At 41.6% G+C, this 17,716-nt stretch overlaps 1 pseudogene; it reads left to right on the top strand.

The window, feature by feature from the left end:
- The first annotated feature begins 4,988 nt into the window (after positions 1 to 4,988).
- LOC100413914 (protein FAM83B pseudogene) lies at positions 4,989 to 16,012 on the top strand (annotated as a pseudogene).
- The last annotated feature ends 1,704 nt before the right edge of the window (positions 16,013 to 17,716 follow it).

Raw genomic sequence — 17,716 nt, 5'->3', positions numbered from 1 at the left:
CCTCCCCTCGCTGGAGCTCTTATATTAGTTTCTTCTCATCCATAGAAGCTGTCACTTCTTATTGTTGAAGTTATTTTCATTTGGGTGGGATTTTTCTTCTTTCCACCTTGAGAGGTGACTGTTGTATATGTTTGGTAGAATCCTTAGGCTTTGCGTCTATGTGCCTTTAGAGGGCCAAGGCTCTGTATGAATTCCTTGGTAATAGATAGTCTTGGTGTAGTGGTTTTCTCAAATTCTAGTGGCTTGTAGGTGGTAGTGGTGGGTGATGTATGTGTGGTCAGGCTCACTGTCTCTTACAGAGATGGGGAAGGCAACATCTCAGGAGGCTCATCTCATCCCCCAGTGCTATGCAATTCTGTCAGCAGGAATTACACTGATTGGCAGGTCATGGGACTCTCAGGTGTCCCATCCTGTTTTTGTGCTCTGCTGCCCAGGTGGCTGAAGGGAGTAAAGCTGGGTGGGGCTGAACTGGAACAGTCTGCAGCTTGGCTTCCAGGGCAGGTGTAAGTGTGGGTAGTGGTGGGGGTTTAGGGGAAGCTCTCAGGCTGCTGGTGTCACCCTCCAGGGAGGAATGCAGGTGCCTCTCCTGTACCGCTAAACTGGCTCAGGAAAGAGGGGTGATCTGGGGTTTTCAGCCCAGCAGGTGGCCATGGGGCCAACCAAACTCCCACACCTTGGACCCACACAGATGCCCTGGAGCCACCCAGATGCCTTGGCTAGGTGGGCCAAAGGATCTGCCCTGGCAGCAGGCCTTATGGGTTAGGCTAGTGCTAGGTTGAATGAGCCTGGCTCCAGAATAAAAGCATTTCCTGCTTCTGGAAACAGCCTGGTCCCTGGCTCTCTCACCCTTGACTGCGCTTGTCCCTTGATTTGGGGCACTTATGAACTCTTATCACTTTGGCTTGCTTGATTCACCTTCCCTCTCAATTCTTGGCCCTGCTTATTTTCCTGATTTCAGGGCCCCCTCAGTTTATTCCAGCTTCTAAGAATCTCTTTGGCCAACCCAAGTCCTGGACTTCCTTTCAACTTGATCCCAGGAGACTCTCAGTCTGTTAGGGGAACAGATGGACACAAGGCAGTGTGGTGTGGTAGAGTGAGCGCCTCAGAACCAGGCTGTGTCAGAGTCTGTGTCTGTCACTTTCTGGCTATATGACCCTATCCAAGACACTTGGACTTTCTGTGCCTCAGTTTTCTCATTTAAAGAATGGGGAAAATAATAATAGTCCCAGCCTCATGGGGTTGTTGTGAGGATAAAATGAGAATTAAATTAAATGAATAAAAGTGCTTAGAACGATGCCTGGCATATAGTAAGTGCCTATTGATTTTCACCTATTATTGTTTATTTAGAGTGAGAGTGCCCTGGAAGTACGAGGAAGGAAGCAATTAATTTGGTCCAGGAGAGCTGCAAAAAGTCACATAGAAACCACGACACTGGAGCAGAGTTTTGATCAATGGGTACTCTCCCAGAAGTTGCACTGGAAGGAGGCCAATCTAAGAAGGAAAAGCTGATGCAAAAGCTCAGGTAGGAGATAGAATAGGAAGTGTAGCGTGCATGGGGCTTTGGATGAACGCTGCAGTGAGGGATAAGGGAATGCAAGCCAGAGATGTAGGACAAGAGGAAATTGGGAAGGGCTTTGATGCTAAGCCAGGAAGTTAGTTCTTTACTCCCAGGCAGCAGGAAGCCAACAAAAGTCTTCAGACAAGGAAGTAATTTCAATCAGATTTGTCAGCTTTCATTGGCTGTGCTGTAAAGATGGATTGCAGTGAGTTGCAGTGTTGGCAAGGAGTCCCTCTGAAGAGGCTACTTCATTAATTCACAGGAGACAGCATGTGAGAGTATAATGTGATGGGCTATTAAGGACTGCTGTTCCCTGACCTTTTTCCCGTTGAGTTTTTGGGTTGGGTAGGTGGATTTTTTTACTCGTTTGGTTTGTTTTACTATTTCTATTTATTTTTCCAAAGCACAACATAAAAAGCCAGTTCTTCCTATACTAATAATTCACAGCTTAAAGGCACTACACTGCATCGGTCAACTTAAAAACCTTTCTGCAGCCAATGCAGCCTAGGAGGGTTAAAACTGATTTGATCCAGTGTTGTAGCTCTGAGTATGCATGAGTTTTGAGTTGCCCCAGAAGTTAATCCTTGCTTGGCTTCACTTGTCACACCACTAGCAATATCCCTGCACGTATGACTGAGTGTTAAGGATTAAGTTTAAAAGTCATCTTGGCATTTTCCTGCTTGCATTGGTTGGATTTAGGCTGATTTCATTAAATTTTTAATTTTATTTGGTTTGCTGCAGGGGAAAGTCTAAAAGAATTCTGAATGTTCTTCCTTCATTGTTCACCTGTAGTTCTTGTTATTCTCAAGTGGAGAGATCTTTCCTTCAGGATCACAGTTATTCAAGAGTTTTACTATTGTATGTCCTACCTCAAGTGTTTTGAATTATGTTACCTGTAGAACTAACTCATCAAGACCTTTGTAAAAACCCTGAGCAGGTCTGAAGAGTATCCATTTGGAATTCCAAGTTATATTTCCTATCTAAACCTTCCCTTTATTTGCTCATGCCATTTTTTTTTTTGTTTTAACTCCCATGCTCTGTCCTCTTGAAAAAGTAGCAAAGCTCCCTATGGTTTTACAATTTCTTTTTCCCCTGGAGCAGGTAGGGCAAAAATCTACAAAGACAAAAGGAAACCCTGGCAGAGATCTTTGAAACACATTTCTATTTAGCTGAGAAAAAGACTGCTTAAATGCCTGTGCCATACAATTCATTGTTCCTTTTCATTAATGCTGAATAAAAGGTTTTTGGAGTAGAGCAGTTTGCCCCTCTTTGAAACATTCCTCTTCATTAAACAACATTTAGAAGCATTCAACCCAACCTGAATAGTAATTGGGGTTCTGTTTCCTTTCTCTTTTTGTTTTGGGTCTTCAGAGTGGGTAGGGGGGAAGGTAACTGATGTTTGTTTAAAAATGATTCCTTCAGAAGCAATTAATTAATCTGGTGATACAACTGCTAGAAGTATCCCCACACTTTCTTTCAGGGTTGCTGGAGTTTTTCACTGTTCTTTGGCTGGAGGACCTCCAGCTGACACTGGAGATTTCTCTTTGCTTAACAACCTTGTATATTTCTCTGGGTGTGCCAGAAAGATCCAGGGACTTAAAGATTGTCAGAGCCTCCAAAGCCATTAGGGTTCCCACTTACTTTTTCTTCTTTTATTTTAAGTTCCGGGGTGCATGTGCAGGACGTGCAGGTTTGTTACGTAGGTAAATGTGCCATGGTGGCTTGTGGTACCTGTCAACCTATCACCTAGGTATGAAGCCCCTTGTGCATTTTATGTGCATTTATCCCGTTTATCCTGATGCTCTCCCTCCTCAGCCACCACTTCCCCCCCACCACGTGCCCTGGTGTGATGTTCCCCTCTCTGGGTCCACGTGTTCTCATTGTTCAACTCCCACATATGAGTGAGAACATGTGGAGTTCAGTTTTTTGTTCCTGTGTTACTTTGCTTAGGATAATGGCTTCCAGCTTCATCCCAATCCCTCAAAGGACATGATCTTGTTTCTTTTTATGGCTGCATAGTATTCCATGGTGTATATGTACTACATTTTCTTTATCCAGTCTGTCATTGATGGGTGTTTGGGTTGATTCCATGTTTTTGCTATTGTGGCTAGTGCTGCAGTGCATGTATGCGTGCATGTATCTTTAAAGCAGAATGATTTATATTCCTCTGGATATATGCCAAGTAATAGGATTGCTGGGTCAAATGGTATTTCTTGTTCTAGATCTTTGAGGCATTACCACACTGACTCCCTCAATGATTGAAAAAATTCACATTCTCCCCAACAGTGTAAAAGTGTTCCTATTCCTCCACAGCCTTGTCACCTTCTGTTGTTTCTTGACTCTTTAAAAATTGCCATTCTGACTAGTGTGAGATGGTATCTCATTGTGGTTCTGATTTGCATTTCTCTAATGTTCAGTGATGTTGGGCTTTTTTTTTTAAATGTTAGCGGCATAAATGCCTTTTTTTGGGAGGTGTCTGTTCATGTCCTTTGTCCGCTTTTCAATGGCATTGTTTGTTTTTTTTCTTGTAAATTTAAGTTCCTTATAGATTCTGGATTTTAGACCTTTGTCAGATAGGTAGATTGCAAAATTTTCTCCTGTTCTATAGTTTGGCTGTTTGCTCTGATGATAGTTTCTCTCAGTGTATGTGCAACCAGCCTCTGGAGGGGTTAAGAGGAATATGAGAGCTATCTTCAGATATTTGAAGGTCCATCAAGTGGAGGAAGAATTTCATGTATTTGGTATAGAGCTCTGAGCAATAGCACCAGGATAGGTGAGTAAAAGAATGTCCAGAAGCCAACATTTTCCACAGTGTGTTCTGCAAGGACTGTGGAATGCTAATGGAGGGGTTGAGGTCTGGAAAGATATATGGTTAAATGAGTTAGAAAAGCTGCATTTATGCTGTTAAATATTTCTTTATGAAAGTTAATGAGTGGGGTACATATCTAAGGGGAACATAACATATGTGGATTTGACCGTGAAATGTTTTTCATGGAGCAGGTCAAAGGATGGAGGTCCCACACTTAAAGTGCTAAGAAAGTGCTCTGTTGCCTAACATGAAAATACATTTTACCATTGTAAGTTAAAGTCTTCGGTGTGAGTTCTAGCTGCAATAAAGTACAGTGGGAACCTCCCCCCCGCACAAATAAAATACCTTGAAATGCAGTTTTATTTGTAAGATAGGAAGTAGAACTACATACTGTTGAGGTCCTCACTAGGCCTCAGCTGCCATGGGTGGCATCGGGATGTATTAACCCTCCCGTCTGTTGAGTTGTTCCTGCCTGAAGTGGAACCCACTTGAATGGCACATAGTGGGCTGCGGGCATGGTGCAGCAGGCACAGCTGCCGGTGGCTCGAGGTGCTCCTGGCCGTACTTCTCACCACTGCATGAATGGACATTTGACAGTGCCATAGCCAAACACTTGCAAGCATGGAGCCCTCATCAGTGCTTTCCTCACTGAATGATGAGTATAAGTCTGACAACTACATTGAGCCTCACTGCAAGGAGTGGTATCAAACAGCCATTGATATTCTGATTGAATGTGGGTTAGAAGCATACCAGTAATTTTTTGCCCAGGAACGAGTTTCAGACTTTCTTGCTAAGGAGGAAATTAGTTGTAATTTAAAAAATGTCCAGAGAGTTGCACAAAGCACCACACGTGGTCTTGATGATTCCTGTGACGATTATCTTGAGGGACTTATTGGCCTGTGGAGTCTGATGTGAAAGCTCCAGATCTTGACTGAGCCTGGCCATATGTGATTCCCCGACTCTTAGGGGTACCCATACAGATCTCCTTTTTCATCCACCAAGAGCACATCTATTACAATAAAGGAAACTATTCGGAAGATGATAAAAGAAGCAAGAAAGGTCATTGCTTTCGTGATGCATATATTTACAGATGTGCATATTTTCAAAGAAATATTTGAGGTGTCAACTTGAGGAATATCGTATTCATTCTGCTTGATGAGTCCAATTTTGATCATTTTCTAAATATGACTGAGAAACAAGGTTGTTTAGTTCAGCATCTCAGGAATATTTGAGTGTGGACAGTAAAAGGCAAAGATTATCTTTCAAAAATGGGGGCAAAATTCCATGACAAAATGGAACAGAAGTTTTTGTTAGTTGACTGCCAGAAAGTGATATATGGGTCTGACCATATATATGTGGTCATTTGGGAAAGCTCACCTCAGCATGGTTCAGATAATCACCAGACAACTTGTTGAGTCCTTTGATGAAGAATTTATAATCCTCTATGCCAGATCCTGGGCCCCCAATTCATTTGCTCAGGAAGAATCAGCAAGCGTGAAGCATGGCAAAGCCTTCTGGGAAAATGGCACTTACCAGCATTTGGCTTCTTCATCAGCATCTGTTTGCAGTCAAAGAAACGTTTTTGGTAGATAAGACAAGATTCATAAACTAGATTCTAGTTACTTCGAAACAGAGGGATATATACTTTAAATGAGCATGCCAAATATAACATAAAAATCACGGATCCAAACCTCATTTTGTTCCAAACTTTAATGGTCCAAACGCAATGCATCTGTTTCAACCCAGTCAGGTGAATGAAAATTGGAAAAGGCATAGTTATGCTGGGAACAGCCAGAAACAGTGCCATACCTCCTGCTTAATAGGGCTCTGAATAGAACCGATGATCCACCTGGTAATTGGAAAAGGCCTTCTGATAGTCTCAGCATGGCAGCTCATCACTGGAAGGCTGTGCAAGCCACAACACAGTGTCCAGAGTTTTGCACAGAGAAAACAGCAAATCTTGCAGATAGGAATTCAAATGTTCAGAGGTCGTTTAATGGGACAGATAATCATATCTGCTTTTTGCAACAACGAATGCCAATCCTTGAACATACCACAGAGTCATTCCTATGTAACTGGAGATTGGAATCCTACATTCAGAAGCTACACCAGACTCAAATGGATCAGCTTTAGGTGACCAGTTTGGGGGCTGTCATAGTCCTGAGAATTTGAAGGCCAGTGCCCTTTATACTCATTGCTGGTGTTGTTCCTCTTTAGTATTTAAACTATATGTTCCTCTTTAGTATTCAACTATCACTGGTTCTCAGAGAAGTGAGGCAAGAGGTCCCAGACACCCCTAAAAATGTACAGCATTTGACAGACAAACCCTTGCCAGAATCAATCCCCAAGCTCCCATCACAGTCAGAGGCAACAAAAATGTACACCTTCCAGGTTCCTGAAAACCACTCAGTAGCCTTAAACGAAACTACAAACAGCCAGACTGAATCAAATAATTATATATATACAACCATGTGCATAAATAAGCAGACAGAAAATCTAACGAATCAACAGAATGAGAATCTGCTTAAAAGGCGAGGTTTCCCATCATTTGACAACTCAAAAGCGAACGTAGATCCTGGAAATAGTAAGCATTATGTATATAGTACACGTACCAGGAATCAAGTTAGACAACCAGAAAAGCCCAAAGAGGATTTGCTTGGAAGTTCTAGAAGCGGGGTCCAAAGTGGCTCCCGCCAGAGGTCATGGCGTTCACGAAGGCGAGGTCATCAGTTCAAGGCTAACTTGAGCAACCTCATAAGCTCAAACTGATTGGCAAAAAAAAAAAAAAAAGAAAGTTCTAGAAGCATGCACAATGTGACTCACAATATGGAGGAGGATGAGGAGGAAGTTACCAAGAGAAACCCTCCAAGTGGCACGACTTCTTTACCTGATGTGAATAAAGAGGAATCCAACAAAGAACTCGCTTCAAAGAAGGAAGTTAAGGGTTCCCCAAGTTTTTTGAAAAAGGGGTCTTGGAAATTAAGGTCATTACTTAGCCATACCCCAGATATGAAAGAAAATCTATCCAAATGAAGCACCTGCCTTTTATAGATTGTGGAGTAGCTCTGACACATTAGTTTCTGAGGGTGAAGAAAATAAAAAATCAAAGAAATCAGATACAAAAGCTGATTAATCTCCTAAAAGAAAGTGTTCTTCCTCATGAAGCTCTCAAGGCAGCATCTACAAGAATAAGGAAAAGTTAACAGCCCATCTCAAGAGATAAATCCTCCATCAGATGAAAATAAAAGGACACCTTCTCCAGGTCCAGTTGAAAGGAAGTTCTTGGAAAGGGCAGGAGATGCCTCTGTCCCAAGATTTAACATTGAACAGACCCAGTACCGAGATTCAAGGGAGACGAACGCAGTTGTTACTCCTGAAAGAAGACCAGCTTCTTCTCCAAGGCCAGCGCCCAGTGAGCTTCTGTGATCTCATTCAACTGACACGTGTGTTTACAGTCATTTTGAGCCATTCTGTAAGATTGAGAGCTCTGTTCAGCCAACAAGCAACCTGCCAAATACCAGCATGAATTGCCCAGAAATGAAATCTGTGAGTACGGGCAGCAGTTACAGCAGGTCTAGTCCAATGCTTAATTCATATAAAACCGGTGTTTATCAGTCAGTCATATAACACTGGTGTTTATCAGTCACTCATATAACACTGATTTTTTTTTTCCTTATTTTTTAATTGCATTTTAGGTTTTGGGGTACATGTGCAGAGCATGCAATACAGTTGCATAGGTACACACATGGCAGTGTGTTCTGTTTGCTTTCACCCCTTCACCCACATTTGGCATTTCTCCCCAGGCTATCCCTCCCCACCCCCCCGCCCACTGGCCCTCCCCTTTTCCCCCCAATAGACCCCAGTGTTTAGTACTCCCCTTTCTGTGTCCATGTGTTCTCATTTTTCATCACCCGCCTATGAGTGAGAATATGCGGTGTTTCAATTTCTGTTCTTGTGTCAGTTTGCTGAGAATGATGTTCTCCAGATTCATCCATGTCCCTACAAACGACACGAACTCATCATTTCTGATTGCTGCATAATATTCCATGGTGTATATGTGCCACATTTTCCCAATCCAGTCTATCATCAATGGGCATTTGGGTTGATTCCAGGTCTTTGCTATTGTAAACAGTGCTGCAATGAACATTCGTGTGCATGTGTCCTTATAGTAGAACGATTTAGTCCTTTGGGTATATACCCAGTAATGGGATTGCTGGGTCAAACGGAATTTCTATTTCTTTTTTTTTTTTTAATTTTTTATTGGATTATAGGTTTTGGGGTACATGAGCAGAGCATGCAAGACAGTTGCGTAGGTACACACATGGCAGTGTGCTTTGCTTTTCTTCTCCCCTTCACCCACATTTGGCATTTCTCCCCAGGCTATCCCTCCCCACTTCCCCCTCCCACTGACCCTCCCCTTTTCCCCCCAATAGACCCCAGTGTTTAGTACTCCCCTCCCTGTGTCCATGTGTTCTCATTTTTCATCACCCACCTATGAGTGAGAATATGCGGTGTTTCATTTTCTGTTCTTGTGTCAGTTTGCTGAGGATGATGTTTTCCAGATTCATCCATGTCCCTACAAACGACACAAACTCATCATTTCTGATTGCTGCATAATATTCCATGGTGTATATGTGCCACATTTTTCCAATCCAGTCTATTATCAATGGGCATTTGGGTTGATTCCAGGTCTTTGCTATTGTAAACAGTGCTGCAATGAACATTCGTGTACATGTGTCCTTATAGTAGAACGATTTATAGTCTTTTGGATATATACCCAGTAATGGGATTGCTGGGTCAAATGGAATTTCTATTTCTAAGGCCTTGAGGAATCGCCACACTGTCTTCCACAATGGTTGAACTAATTTACACTCCCACCAACAGTGTAAAAGTGTTCCTTTTTCTCCACATCCTCTCCAGCATCTGTTGTCTCCAGATTTTTTAATGATCGCCATTCTAACTGGCGTGAGATGGTATCTCAATGTGGTTTTGATTTGCATCTCTCTGATGACCAGTGACGATGAGCATTTTTTCATATGATTGTTGGCCTCATATATGTCTTCTTTCGTAAAGTATCTGTTCATATCCTTTGCCCACTTTTGAATGGGCTTGTTTGTTTTCTTCCTGTCAATCTGCTTGAGTTGTTTGTAAATTCTGGATATCAGCCCTTTGTCAGATGGGTAGACTGCGAAAATTTTTTCCCATTCTGTTGGTTGCCGATCCACTCTAGTGACTGTTTCTTTTGCTGTGCAGAAGCTGTGGAGTTTCATTAGGTCCCATTTGTCTATTTTGGCTTTTGTTGCCAATGCTCTTGGTGTTTTGTTCATGAAGTCCTTGCCTACTCCTATGTCCTGGATAGTTTTGCCTAGATTTCCTTCTAGGGTTTTTATGGTGTCAGGTCTTATGTTTAAGTCTTTAATCCATCTGGAGTTAATTTTAGTGTAAGGTGTCAGGAAGGGGTCCAGTTTCTGCTTTCTGCACATGGCTAGCCAGTTTTCCCAACACCATTTGTTAAACGTGGAATCCTTGCCCCATTGTTTGTTTTTGTCAGGTTTATCAAAGATTGTATAGTTGTATGTATGTTGCGTTGCCTCCGGTGCCTCTGTTTTGTTCCATTGGTCTATATCTCTGTTTTGGTACCAGTACCATGCTGTTTTGATTACTGTAGCCTTGTAGTATAGTTTGAAATCCGGTAGTGTGATGCCCCCCGCTGTGTTCTTTTTGCTTAGAATTGACTTGGCTATGCGGGCTCTCTTTTGGTTCCATATGAAGTTCATGGTGGAATTTCTATTTCTAAGGCCTTGAGGAATCGCCACACTGTCTTCCACAATGGTTGAATTAATTTACACTCCCACCAACAGTGTAAAAGTGTTCCTTTTTTTCCACATCCTCTCCAGCATCTGTTGTCTCCAGATTTTTTAATGATCGCCATTCTAACTGGCATGAGATGGTATCTCAATGTGGTTTTGATTTGCATCTCTCTGATGACCAGTGACGATGAGCATTTTTTCATATGATTGTTGGCCTCATACATGTCTTCTTTCGTAAAGTGTCGGTTCATATCCTTTGCCCACTTTTGAATGGGCTTGTTTGTTTTTTTCCTGTAAATCTGCTTGAGTTGTTTGTAAATTCTGGATATCAGCCCTTTGTCAGATGGGTAGACTGCGAAAATTTTTTCCCATTCTGTTGGTTGCCGATCCACTCTAGTGACTGTTTCTTTTGCCATGCAGAAGCTGTGGAGTTTCATTAGGTCCCATTTGTCTATTTTGGCTTTTGTTGCCAATGCTTTTGGTGTTTTGTTCATGAAGTCCTTGCCTACTCCTATGTCCTGGATAGTTTTGCCTAGATTTCCTTCTAGGGTTTTTATTGTGCCAGGTCTTCTGTTTAAGTCTTTAATCCGTTTGGAGTTAATTTTAGTGTAAGGTGTCAGGAAGGGGTCCAGTTTCTGCTTTCTGCACATGGCTAGCCAGTTTTCCCAACACCATTTGTTAAACAGGGAATCCTTTCCCCATTGCTTGTTTTTGTCAGGTTTATCAAAGATTGTATAGTTGTAGATATGTTGTGTTGCCTCCGGTGCCTCTGTTTTGTTCCATTGGTCTATATCTCTGTTTTGGTACCAGTACCATGCTGTTTTGATTACTGTAGCCTTGTAGTATAGTTTGAAATCCGGTAGTGTGATGCCCCACGCTGTGTTCTTTTTGCTTAGAATTGATTTGGCTATGCGGGCTCTCTTTTGGTTCCATATGAAGTTCATGGTGGTTTTTTCCAGTTCTGTGAAGAAAGTCAATGGTAGCTTGATGGGGATAGCGTTGATTCTGTAAATTACTTTGGGCAGTATAGCCATTTTCACGATATTAATTCTTCCTAACCATGAACATGAAATGTTTCTCCATCTGTTGTGTCCTCTCTGATTTCATTGAGCAGTGGCTTGTAGTTCTCCTTGAAGAGGTCCCTTACGTTCCTTGTGAGTTGTATTCCAAGGTATTTTATTCTTTTTGTAGCAACTGTAAATGGCAGTTTGTTCTTGATTTCGCTTTCTTTAAGTCTGTTATTGGTGTAGACGAATGCTTGTGATTTTTGCACATTGATTTTATATCCTGAGACTTTGCTGAAGTTGTTTATGAGTTTTAGGAGTTTTTGGGCTGAGGTGATGGGGTCTTCTAGGTATACTATCATGTCGTCTGCAAATAGAGACAATTTGGCTTCCACCTTTCCTATTTGAATACCCTTTATTTCTTTTTCTTGCCTGATTGCTCTGGCTAGAACTTCCAGTGCTATATTGAATAGGAGTGGTGAGAGAGGGCATCCTTGTCTAGTGCCGGATTTCGAAGGGAATGCTTCCAGTTTTTGCCCATTCAGTATGATATTGGCTTTTGGTTTGTCATAAATAGCTTTTATTACTTTGAGATATGTTCCGTCGATACCGAGTTTATTGAGGGTTTTTAGCATAAAGGGCTGTTGTATTTTGTCAAATGCCTTCTCTGCATCAATTGATATAATCATGTGGTTTTTGTTTTTGGTTCTGTTTATGTGGTGAATTACGTCTATAGACTTGCGTATGTTGAACCAGCCTTGCATCCCCAGGATGAATCCTACTTGATTGTGATGAATAAGTTTTTTGATTTGCTGTTGCAATCGGCTTGCCAATATTTTATTGAAGATTTTTGCATCTATGTTCATCATGGATATTGGCCTGAAGTTTTCTTTTCTTGTTGGGTCTCTGCCGGGTTTTGGTATCAGGATGATGTTGGTCTCATAAAATGATTTGGGAAGGATTCCCTCTTTTTGGATTATTTGGAATAGTTTCAGAAGGAATGGTACCAGCTCCTCTTTGTGTGTCTGGTAGAATTCGGCTGTGAACCCGTCTGGACCTGGGCTTTTTTTGTGTGGTAGGCTCTTAATTGCTGCCTCGACTTCTGACCTTGTTATTGGTCTATTCGTAGTTTCAGCTTCCTCCTGGTTTAGGCTTGGGAGGACACAGGAGTCCAGGAATTTATCCATTTCTTCCATGTTTACTAGTTTATGTGCATAGAGTTGTTTGTAATATTCTCTGATGATGGTTTGAATTTCTGTGGAATCTGTGGTGATTTCCCCTTTATCATTTTTTATTGCATCTATTTGGTTGTTCTCTTTTTTATTTTTAATCAATCTGGCTAGTGGTCTGTCTATTTTGTTGATCTTTTCAAAACACCAGCTCTTGGATTTATTGATTTTTTGAAGGGTTTTTCGTGTCTCAATCTCCTTCAACTCAGCTCTGATCTTAGTTATTTCTTGTCTTCTGCTGGGTTTTGAGTTTTTTTGATCTTGCTCCTCTAGCTCTTTCAATTTTGACGATAGGGTGTCAATTTTGGATCTCTCCATTCTCCTCGTATGGGCACTTATTGCTATATACTTTCCTCTAGTGACTGCTTTAAATGTGTCCCAGAGGTTCTGGCATGTTGTGTCTTCGTTCTCATTGGTTTTGAAGAACTTCTTTATTTCTGTCTTCATTTCATTGTTTATCCAGTCAACATTCAAGAGCCAGTTGTTCAGTTTCCATGAAGCTGTGCGGTTCTGGGTTGGTTTCTGTATTCTGAGTTCTAACTTGATTGCACTATGGTCTGAGAGGCTGTTTGTTATGATTTCAGTTGTTTTGCATTTGTTGAGCAGTGCTTTACTTCCAATTATGTGGTCAATTTTAGAGTAGGTGTGATGCGGTGCTGAGAAGAATGTGTATTCTGTGGATTTGGGGTGGAGAGTTCTGTAAATGTCTATCAGGTTTGCTTGCTCCAGGTCTGAGTTCAAGCCCTGGATATCCTTGTTGATTTTCTATCTGGTTGATCTGTCTAATATTGCCAGTGGAGTGTTAAAGTCTCCCACTATTATTGTGTGGGAGTCTAAGTCTCTTTGCAAGTCATTAAGAACTTGCCTTATGTATCTGGGTGCTCCTGCATTGGGTCCATATATGTATAGGATCGTTAGCTCTTCTTGTTGTATCGATCCTTTTACCATTATGTAATGGCCTTCTTTGTCTCTTTTGATCTTTGTTACTTTAAAGTCTATTTTATCAGAGATGAGAATTGCAACTCCTGCTTTTTTTTGCTCTCCATTTGCTTGGTAAATCTTCCTCCATCCCTTTATTTTGAGCCTTTGTGTATCCTTGCATGTGAGATGGGTTTCCCGGATACAGCACACTGAAGGGTTTTGGATTTTTATCCAATTTGCCAGTCTGTGTCTTTTGATTGGTGCATTTAGTCCATTTACATTTAGGGTTAATATTGTTATGTGTGAATTTGATATTGCCATTTTGATGCTAAGTGGCTGTTTTGCCTGTTAGTTTTTGTAGATTCTTCATTATGTTGATGTTTTTTAGCATTTAGTGTGATTTTGGAATGGCTGGTACTGGTTGTTCCTTTCTATATGTAGTGCCTCTTTTAGGAGCTCTTGTAAAGCAGGTCTGGTGGTGACAAAATCTCTGAGCACTTGCTTGTTCGCAAAGGATTTTATTTTTCCTTCACTTCTGAAGCTCAGTTTGGCTGGATATGAAATTCTGGGTTGAAAGTTCTTTTCTTTAAGAATGTTGAATATTGGCCCCCACTCTCTTCTGGCTTGTAGTGTTTCTGCCGAGAGATCTGCTGTGAGTCTAATGGGCTTCCCTTTGTGGGTGACCTGACCTTTCTCTCTGGCTGCCCTTAGTATTTACTCCTTTATTTCAACCTTGTTGAATCTGACGATTATGTGCCTTGGGGTTGCTCTTCTTGCGGAATATCTTTGTGGTGTTCTCTGTATTTCCTGCATTTGAGTGTTGGCCTGTCTTGCTAGGTGGGGGAAATTTTCCTGGATGATGTCCTGAAGAGTATTTTCCAGCTTGGATTCATTCTGTTCATCACATTCTGGTACACCTATCAAATGTAGGTTAGGTCTTTTCACATAGTCCCACATTTCTTGGAGACTTTGTTCATTCCTTTTTGCGCTTTTTACTCTAATCTTGGTTTCTCATTTTATTTCATTGAGTTGGTCTTCGACTTCAGATATTCTATCTTCTGCTTGGTCAATTTGGCTATTAAAACTTGTGCATGCTTCGCAAAGTTCTCGTATTGTGTTTTTCAGCTCCTTTAATTCATTCATATTCCTCTCTAAGTTATCCATTCTTGTTATCATTTCCTCATATCTTTTTTCAAGTTCCTTAGTTTCTTTGCATTGATTTAATACATGTTCTTTTAGCTCACCAAAGTTTCTCATTATCCACCTTCTGAAGTCTAATTCCATCATTTCGTCACAGTCATTCTCCATCCAGCTTTGTTCCCTTGCTGGTGAGGAGTTTTGGTCCTTTCTAGGAGGTGAGGTGTTCTGGTTTCGGGTGTTTTCCTCCTTTTTTCGCTGGTTTCTTCCCATCTTTGTGGATTTATCCACTTGTCGTCTGTGTAGTTGCTGACTTTTCGATTGGGTCTCTGAGTGGACACCCAGATTGTTGATGATGAAGTATTTCTGTTACTTGGTTTTCCTTCTACCAGTCTAGCCCCTTCGCTGTATGACTGCTGAGGTCCACTCCAGGCCCTGCTTCTCTGGGGTGCACCTCTAGCAGCTGTGGCACAGTGAGGGATGCTACCAGTTTCTTTTTCTGCTATCTTTGTCCCAGGATGATGCCTGCCAAATGTCAGTCTTTTGGATATAGAGGGGTCAGGGAGCTGCTTGAGGAGACAGTCTGTACTTTATAGGAGCTCAATTGCTGAGCTGTGATCTCTGTTGTTCATTCAGGGCTGTTAGGTTGCTATGTTTGATTCTGCTGCAACAGAGCTCATTAAAAAAACTCTTTTTTTCTCAAATGCTCTGTGTTGGGTGGTTCGGGCTTTATTTTTGGATGTCGGTTGAAGTGTCCTGCCCAGCTAGGAGGCAGACTAGCCACTGTTTGCCTGCCGAGGCTCCGCCCTGCTGTTGTGCTGCAGGCTCTGCTGTTCTGCTGTGGTCTCTGCCACGCCCTGTGGTGGAGTCTCTCTGTTGTAGCGGGTTGCTTCGGCAATGGCAGGCTGAGTCAGCAGTGGGCGTGTATCTCAGTTGGGGTGGGTTGCCTCAGTAATGGTGGGTACCCCCCCCCCCACAGAGCGTCTCGGACCGCCTGCACGGGGATCGTTTGAAATCACGGTTTTGTTCGTCCCACTGGGCTACCCCAGACGCTCTGTCCCTGCAAGCCCCTGGGCTGGCCCACTGTCCAAGTCTCGTTTAGTCTCAAGTCCAGCCCTCCCATGTCTCAGGTTGCTGGTTCAACAGGGCACCCAGACAAGTGCGCCCTGTGGAAAGCTCTGGGTAGGGCTGGCCGCCGCCACCCCGGCTGCCGGCCTTGCCAGGCAGAGGTACCTCCCGGCATCTTGCATCTCCTTTATACTTGGGAATTTCCCTGTTCCGTGGGCAACAAAGATCAGCCTGGAAATGCACCTCCGACTCACCTCTCCGCAGATTCAAGGAGAGCTCCAATCCTGGGTTGTTCTCACAGCGCCATCTTGAGTCCTCTCCCACACTGATGTTTATCAGTCACTCATATAACACTCGTGTTTATCAGTCACTCATATAACACTGGTGTTTATCACTCATATCAATCCAGTGAGAACAAGTTTTGAGGATTTATGCAAAAATTTGGAAACTTTATACAAAAAATAAATAGTTATTAAAATGCAAAATGAATGAGGCTATAAATATTTTTCCAAAGGAAATCGTGGACGTTCTTTGTAACATGCCAATAGATTTTCCTAAGGACAGGATTATGGTATGATGTATATATTCACAGTGTACTAGTGTACAGTTATTTTTCTGTGTGATAAAGTTAGGGTCTGCTGTAGATAGAATTTCTCTGTAAACACGTAATTTGAAAGTGGCAATGGTAAAAATAACAGATGTATTTAAACCATTTTCTTTAGACTAAAGATCCTGTCTCACTTAGAAACTTAAGTGGATGATGGATGATGTATGGTGTTTACATATTAACCATTTTCTTTTAAAAAGGTTACATACTACCCTCAGTAACACTTTATAATATGCATTTGTAGTGTTTTCGTATCTCCAAAAATATAAGCAAATGGGACAAAGCCTTTTTTAAAAAAATTAACTTTAAATTCTATAGGATAATTTGTTATATTTTATTATATTAATATTTCTGTGGAGAATTGTACAGCTGTTTGGGCAACAGCAGTATCATCTAAACTATTTTTTAAAAAATTTGCCTCAAGTATTTGCAAAGTATCAGCCTCATGTGGTACAATGACATTTGTAGGAATTTATTTTCCTAAGCTTTTGAAAACTGTCTGGGATGTGCTTCTCTCTACGACAGATCCAGGGAGCTATCACCAGGCTGCTGATTTTTTTTTTTAATAGGGATTCCTTACTTTACATTTATAACAAACCAGTAGGAATTTAGAAAGTCTGAATGATTCCCCCCTCCTTTTACTATTGTACAAAAGCTTTTAGAAACGTAAACTGCCTAAATTTTTGTTAGATTGGCATGACGATGCTAAGGGGTCTTGCTTATGAAAATTCTTGCTCTTTTTTTTGAGATGGAGTCTTACTCTGTCATCCAGGCTGGAGTGCAGTAACTCCATCTCGGCTCACTGCAACCTCTGCATCTTGGGTTCAAGCAATTCTCCTGCCTCAGCCTCCCGAGTAGCTGGGACTACAGGCGTACACCACCATGCCCGGCTAATTTTGTAGTTTTAGTAGAGACAAGGTTTCACCATGTTGGTCAGGATGGGTCCATCTCTGACCTTGTGATCCACCCACCTCGGCCTCCCAAAGTGCTGGGAGGGATTACAGGTCTTGCTCTTCTTTAAGTTGTACCAAATATGATATGACTGCATAGTGCTTTCGTAAGAATACCATTGGGAAAATGAAAAGTTGTGCTGGTCTAGTTCTTCCGTGATTTGAGGATGATATTTAGATTATAAGATACCCTTTGTCTTTCTTACATTAACCGAGTACAAGCTCCATATCTGTTCCAGAGACTCTAACTTGACTTTGCTTCCTCACAAAGAACAGAATTCAAGAAGCAATGCATCCTGTGAGAAGTGTGAAGTGTTTTTAATATCATTTTAAATATATGACTTAGTATATTCTAAGTTGCTGTGTGGAGCAGTATACTGTTGTTTTAAAAATGCAAGATTCAGACAAATTTTAATATGTATCTCATAATTAAAATAATGGCATTAAAATATCTATGTCATTAAAATAATTTTCCTTAGTGTTTAGAAACCATGGGAAAAAAACATAACAAGAGAAAATATGACAGGAAAAGAGAAGCTAACAAAGCCCAGAACCCACAGTGAACCAAACTAGACTGACTTTGTTATTACCCATTCTTTGTCAGTATTGGATGGGGAATTAGG

Source organism: Callithrix jacchus, chromosome 15, assembly GCF_049354715.1.
Source record: "Callithrix jacchus isolate 240 chromosome 15, calJac240_pri, whole genome shotgun sequence".
Classification (NCBI taxonomy): Eukaryota; Metazoa; Chordata; class Mammalia; order Primates; family Cebidae; genus Callithrix; species Callithrix jacchus.
This window is presented reverse-complemented; position numbering and strand designations above follow the sequence as displayed.